Source organism: Pelodiscus sinensis, chromosome 12 (genome assembly GCF_052426305.1).
Source record: "Pelodiscus sinensis isolate ZL-2025 chromosome 12, ASM5242630v1, whole genome shotgun sequence".
NCBI classification, from domain to species: Eukaryota; Metazoa; Chordata; order Testudines; family Trionychidae; genus Pelodiscus; species Pelodiscus sinensis.
This window is the reverse complement of record NC_143063.1, coordinates 33461217-33467216: the sequence shown is the minus strand read 5'-3', so window position 1 is coordinate 33467216 and position 6000 is coordinate 33461217.

Sequence of the window (6000 nt, the reverse complement as noted above, 5' to 3'; positions counted from 1 at the left end):
TTTAACTACAGCTGAGTGCATATGATGATTATTCTGCTGACTCAACAGTCCATACTGGTTGCACCTCTATAAACTGGTCCAGCAACTAAGGTTTCCTCTAAGGTGCATGGCATCATGGCCTTGCAGATGCTTTATAAGCCCCGCTCAGGGTTGCCGCACATAGAGCTGCCTGGCTGAGGGAGGGGCACTTTTCTCTCAGCTACAGCAGCAGCTCGCTGCTGAGGACAAAGTAGTGAGTCTTCCCCAGCCATTAGATTCCCAGCATGCTATGGGGTGTGGGAAGGTCATGAGCCCAACTCGATGCAGGGGTGGTAGTGTGCTGCTCAGCTGGACTACGGGAGAGGGGAGTCAAGACCTGGCACACAGCTCAACTGGGCTGAAAGGGAGGAGCGAACAGAAGCCAGAGTGCTACTCAGTAGGGCTGTGGGGAGAGAGGGAGGCAGGAAGCCCTGTACACGAGCCAGTGCATGGCTGAAGGAGGAGAAGCGGGAGAGAGGGGGAATCCCTGCATGTGATCCAGCTGGCCTGCCTGGGGGAGTCAGGAAGCCGGGGGTGGGGAGGCAGGGCAGAGGATGGGGCCAGCAGTAGGGGGCACCAGAAATGACCTCCTTGGTCCAGCAAAATCCCTCATCCAGGACCAGTCAGGTCCTGAGAGTGCGAGAACAGGGATGTCCAACCTATAGTAGACTATGAATATTTGATGATGATGAATAATGAAAAAAAGTCATATTTTCTCCATATATTTAAAAAATCATAATACATATGTGTGCACATCTATGGCAGTTTTGTGCTCTAAGCCAATCAAATAGTGGAAAATATTAAGTGAATAAAATATTTGATGTAAATTATTCTATAAGCTGTGTCTAGAACTTGATGGTAACATTTAGAAGTCTTAGACACACTTTTTGTGACTTCTCAAAATGTTAAAATCCTTCCTGATCATAGCCATCAGAAAGTTGCATGGAAGCATCGAGGGTGCATTTTTCTCATCCACATCGATTTATACAAGAATAACAGCTAAGTTGCTTCTCTACAGGAGGATAGCCTTGGTTAACACATTCCTTTTTCCGTATATGAAAGTTTGTCTTTCCTTCTCTCTCTATACATTTCCTGGGGGGAAAGCATTGATCTTAGTGTTCATGTGAAACAAGAAAAAATATCTCTAGTTTTCTAAGAACTACACATACATTTGCTCAACTCCTGTTATTAATCAGTTAAGATAGAAAAGTCATCTGAGGAATGGTGCTATAAATAATAATCTTCTAATAAGGGTAGACTATCATTGTTCTATTGACACTGTTTTGATGGATGTGATTTTAAAGTATAAACAAATCTAAAAATTATTAGACATGATTACCCCGAAGACGAAAATTTCATTCTTTCTAAATGGGGTGTTCTATTTGAAAGGGATCTGTGAGGATCCCCACTGGTTGTTCATGGTTCACACTATATTGATTAAAAGGAGGTGGGGTATTCAGTAATGATGAAAATATTGAACACCATTAAGAGCTGCTTCTAAAATTGAAGGATTTGTTATTGACTGTTTATATTAAAATAGCTCAAGCAAGTAGACAGTGTAAGAGAGGCATATGTATTGAAAAATGTACATGGGGATTCTGCAGAATGTACAGCTTTGAAGTAAGGTCAAATTCTCTATTTTTTCATATTAATCTACACTGTGTAATGATTCACATTTCCATAATCTTCTATAAGGTGCTGCTGAGAGAGGGCAATTTGTGGGCTCTCCAGCAAAGGGCACCTACTGGATATTCTGTATCCATTCAAACCTTGCTGCACTATCCATGCTTTAATAAACCCAGGAGCAACAATACATATTGTTTTTTTAACAGGTGGGAGGGATGAAGGAATCTGAGGAAGGTTGTAAGCAGGGCTGTCTAATTTAAAAAGTTGACTCACTGATGTCTGTGCAAACTACTGTGCATCCACATACAAAATTTCCTTTCATTGATGGGTTCTCTCATACTCCCTTAGTTCTCATTTACTTTTAGCATCCATGGAAGTTACATTGCTGTAGTGGAAACATGGTGAACACAATTTTAAGTAAAAGAATAGGTGCATAGAATAGGTGCTGTCCCATCCAATATGGGGACTGAAGGGTTGGCCTGATTGCACACATCTCTGGCACTCTGCAGCCATAGGGCAAGCATAGCACAGATCTGTAGAAAATCCATCTTATGTGTGCTGAAATTTTGAATCCGCTTCTAGTCAGGGTCTGCTGGCTTGGTGCTGGCAGGCTTGCAACTGGCACAAGCACTATAGCCAGACCGTGCCCCTTTAAGGGCTCTGGGATAGGGAGGGGGACAGAAGAGTTTCCCTGGTTTGGCCCAGAGTGGCCACCAGGGCAACCTGGGAAGGACTAGCCTCCAACTAGTTCGAATTAAGTGGCTACACAGCCCTTAATTCGAACTACTTAATTCGAACTAGACGTTAGTCCTCGTAGAATGAGGTTTACCTAGTTCGAATTAAGCGCTCTGCTAGTTCGATTTAATTTTGAACTAGCGGTTTGTATGTATAGCCGCTATTAAAGTTAATTTGAACTAATGGCTGTTAGTTCAAATTCACTTTGTAGCACAGACATACCCACTGAGAGAAGTAAATCTGGAACTGAAGTTAGAACCAAGCGAGTTCTGGGATACAACTGAGGGTATGTCTACACTACAGCACTAATTCAAACTAAGCTAATTCAAATTAGCGCATCTAGTCTTAAAAACTAATTCGAATTAGCATTTTGCTAATTTAAACTAGCACGTCCACACTGATTGGATGCTGGGTCGCATTTAAGGGCAGCTGAAACCGGTTCTGGCAGGGCATCAGGTCAGTAGTTGTTTTGTGTGGCTGCTGTCTCAGGCTATCTGAGGCTCGTGCTTAAAGGGACCCTCCTGGACAGCCGGTTCTCAGCTTTTCCGTTTGCTTGCCTACCTCGCTGAGGGACAGCAAAGCATTTTTCTCTCCACCTGTCTGTGTCAGTGCTTCCCATTGGGGACGCCGCTGCAGTTGGCAACATGGAGCCAGAGCTCACCCTGGGCATGCTGCTCCAGTTTTTGGACTTGCTGCTGCAAGCCTGCCGGCAATGGGTGGAGGCTGTCTTGCACCACCTGGTGCAGACCAGCCCCCTGCCTCTCCCCCGGCCTCCCTGGGGGTTGTGGAGGAGCGGCAGCAGTGCCTGGACGCCAGCGTGCCCCGCCGCATCTGGTGTCTGGACACCAGCAGCGACTGGTGGGACCGCATCATCATGGAGCACTGGGGAGACAGACAGTGGACCCAGAACTTCACGATGAAGAAGGACACCTTCCTGGAGCTCTGCAAGAGGCTCGCCTCTGCTCTGCAGAGACGGGACACTCGCATGAGGCCTGCCATCCCCCTCCAGAAGCATGTGGCCATCACCCCATGGAAGCTCTACATGCTGGACAGCTACGGATCCATCAGGAACCAGTTCGGCGTGGGGAGATCCACCGTCAGAGCAGTGCTCATACAGGTACAGCACCCACCAGCCATTGGGACGGGGGGGAAGGGAGGCTGCAAGGAGGGGATGGGCCGCCCCAGGGAAAACGTGGAGGGGAGGATGCAAAAGTGCCCTGCACTGGAGGGTTCGGTCTGTCCCGGCCGTACTGCACTCCACCCACGGGGGTTGCTTCTGGGAGTGAGGCACGGGGCAGTGCCAGGGCACGAACACTCCCAGCCACTGGGTGCACCAGTGATTCGCGGATTGCTGTGTCCCTCTGCAGGTGGTCAAGGCCATCAACCGGGTGCTGCTCCGCAGGGTGGTCTGCCTCGCTGACCCAAAGGCCGTCATCCGGGGGTTCGGTGCCCTCGGCTTTCCCAACTGCAGAGGGGCCATCGACGGGACGCATATCCCCATCCGTGTCCTGGGACACCAGGCCTCCCAGTACATCAACAGGAAGGGGTACTTCTCTGTGCTCCTGTAGGCCATGTGTGACCACCGGGGCCAGTTCACGGACATTAATGTGGGCTGGTCCAGCAAGGCACATGACGCCAGGGTGTTCCGCAACTCCTCCGTGTGCCAGAGGCTGCATGCCGGGACCTTCTTTCTCAACCGCCACATCAGGGTCGGGGACGTGGACATGCCCGTGTACCTGGTGGGGGATGCAGCCTACCCCCTACAGCACTGGCTGATGAAGCCGTACACGGGGCACCTCAACCCCTCCCACCAGGCCTTCAATGCCAGGCTTACCAGGGCCTGCATCATGGTCGAGGGGGCCTTCGGATGCCTGAAAGCCAGATTTAGGTGCCTCCTCACCCGCCTCAACCTCGCCGACACAATATCCCTCCCATGGTGGCAGCATGTTGTGTGCTGCACAATTTATGTGAGCAGAAGGGGGAGGCTTTCCTGCCAGCCTGGATGGCTGAGGCTGACCGCATGGCTGACCAGTAAGCACAGCCCCGCACTGCCGCCGTCCAGGAAGCCCAGCGGGGGACCATCCGAATCCGAGAAGCCCTGAGGGAGAGCTTCCAGGTGGAGGAGGAGGACTGAACTCTCCCTGCATGCCCCACTGGGGCCTTCTTCCACCCTCCCTTCCTTCCCCTCCCTAACTCCCCTTCCTAATGTCAAATGAAGACACCTGCTTTGCCAACAAAAATCTCTTTTCATTTTACATAACTGGGGTGGGGGGAAGGAGGATTGAGGGTGGGAGAGGGGAGGGGGAAATCTGGGAGGAGGGAGCTGGAAGGGGGTGGAAGGGGAGGAAGGGAAGGGAAAGCTCAGGGTTGGGGGTCCTGTTGGCTCTCCCGTCTCACAGCACTGCAGGTGTGGGGGCGTCGGGGGGGAGTGGGTGTGGAGGGTGGGGCAGGAGGTGCAGAGAAAGCGGGAGGAGGTGTAGGAGTGGGAGGAGGAGCAAGAGCTGGGACGGCTGCAGGGGCTGGAGTAGGAGGAGGCAGGAACCTGTCAACCAGGGTCTGGAGGTGACCTCTGAGGGCACGGCTCTGCTCCTCCAGCACCTCCAAGCTCCGCTGCCACAGCCGCAGGTCCTCCTGGACACAGTGCTCCTGGATGTGGATCTGGTGCTCCAGTAGCCACAGGCGCTGCCGCTGGTAGTCCTCCAGGTTCCTGGTGTGCCTGCTGGCCCGGGTGCAGGTGGCTGTTGCAGGTGGGGTGGTGCACCTTGCAATCCCAGGTGCTGCGGCTGAGGTGAAACAAGAGCAGTGGTCAGTTCTTCCTGGGGACACAGTGGGTGAAACCCAGCCCCCCCTCTGCAAGGTGAGGTCGGCATGTGGGGAACAGGCCAGGGCCCCTGCATGACACCCAGCTGCTGCTCCATGGTGGGCAAGGCCCAGGCTCATGGTCCCTGGGCTCCCTCTCCCCCCACGTCCCCCATACACATAAGGGGAGCATGATGGCACTCACATGTGGAGCCCTCCCTGGCCTCGGACGACACAGCCAATGTGCTCTGTGAGGTGCCTTGGGGATCCTGGGTCCTGGGCAGGCTCCCTGCAGGCTCCTGGCTCTCGGCATCCTCCTCCATGTCCATGACGGGTCCCTCTGCCCCGGGGTCGATCACCACCCGGGAGGCATGGACGGCGTGAGCCCCCAGGATGCGGTCCAGGGATTCAAAGTGGGAGCAGGCCTCTGGGTTGGCCCCTGGTTAGCAGGCCCTGGAGTAGGACTGCCGCAGGTCCTTGACTTTGCAGTGGACCTGCTCCCAGGTCCGCATTTGTCCTCTGGTGGCCAGGCTGTCAGCCATGCGTCTGTAGATGGCCGCGTTCCTGTGGCTAGTGTGGAGATCATGGATGTTGGAGGCTTCCCCCAAACCCTGATGAGGTCCACGATCTCCGCACTAGCCCAGGCTGGCGCCCGCCTCTTGCATCCCCGGGCAGGCTCCTGTGAGGGGTCCCATCTATATGATCAGCTTACCCATCTTTTACCAATTTCTAAGCACTGCTGCCAGTCATGTAGATGAACCACCAATAGCAACAGCAGAGAATGTCTCCAAAATTCCCTCACAATTCCCATTGTGTTTGGTC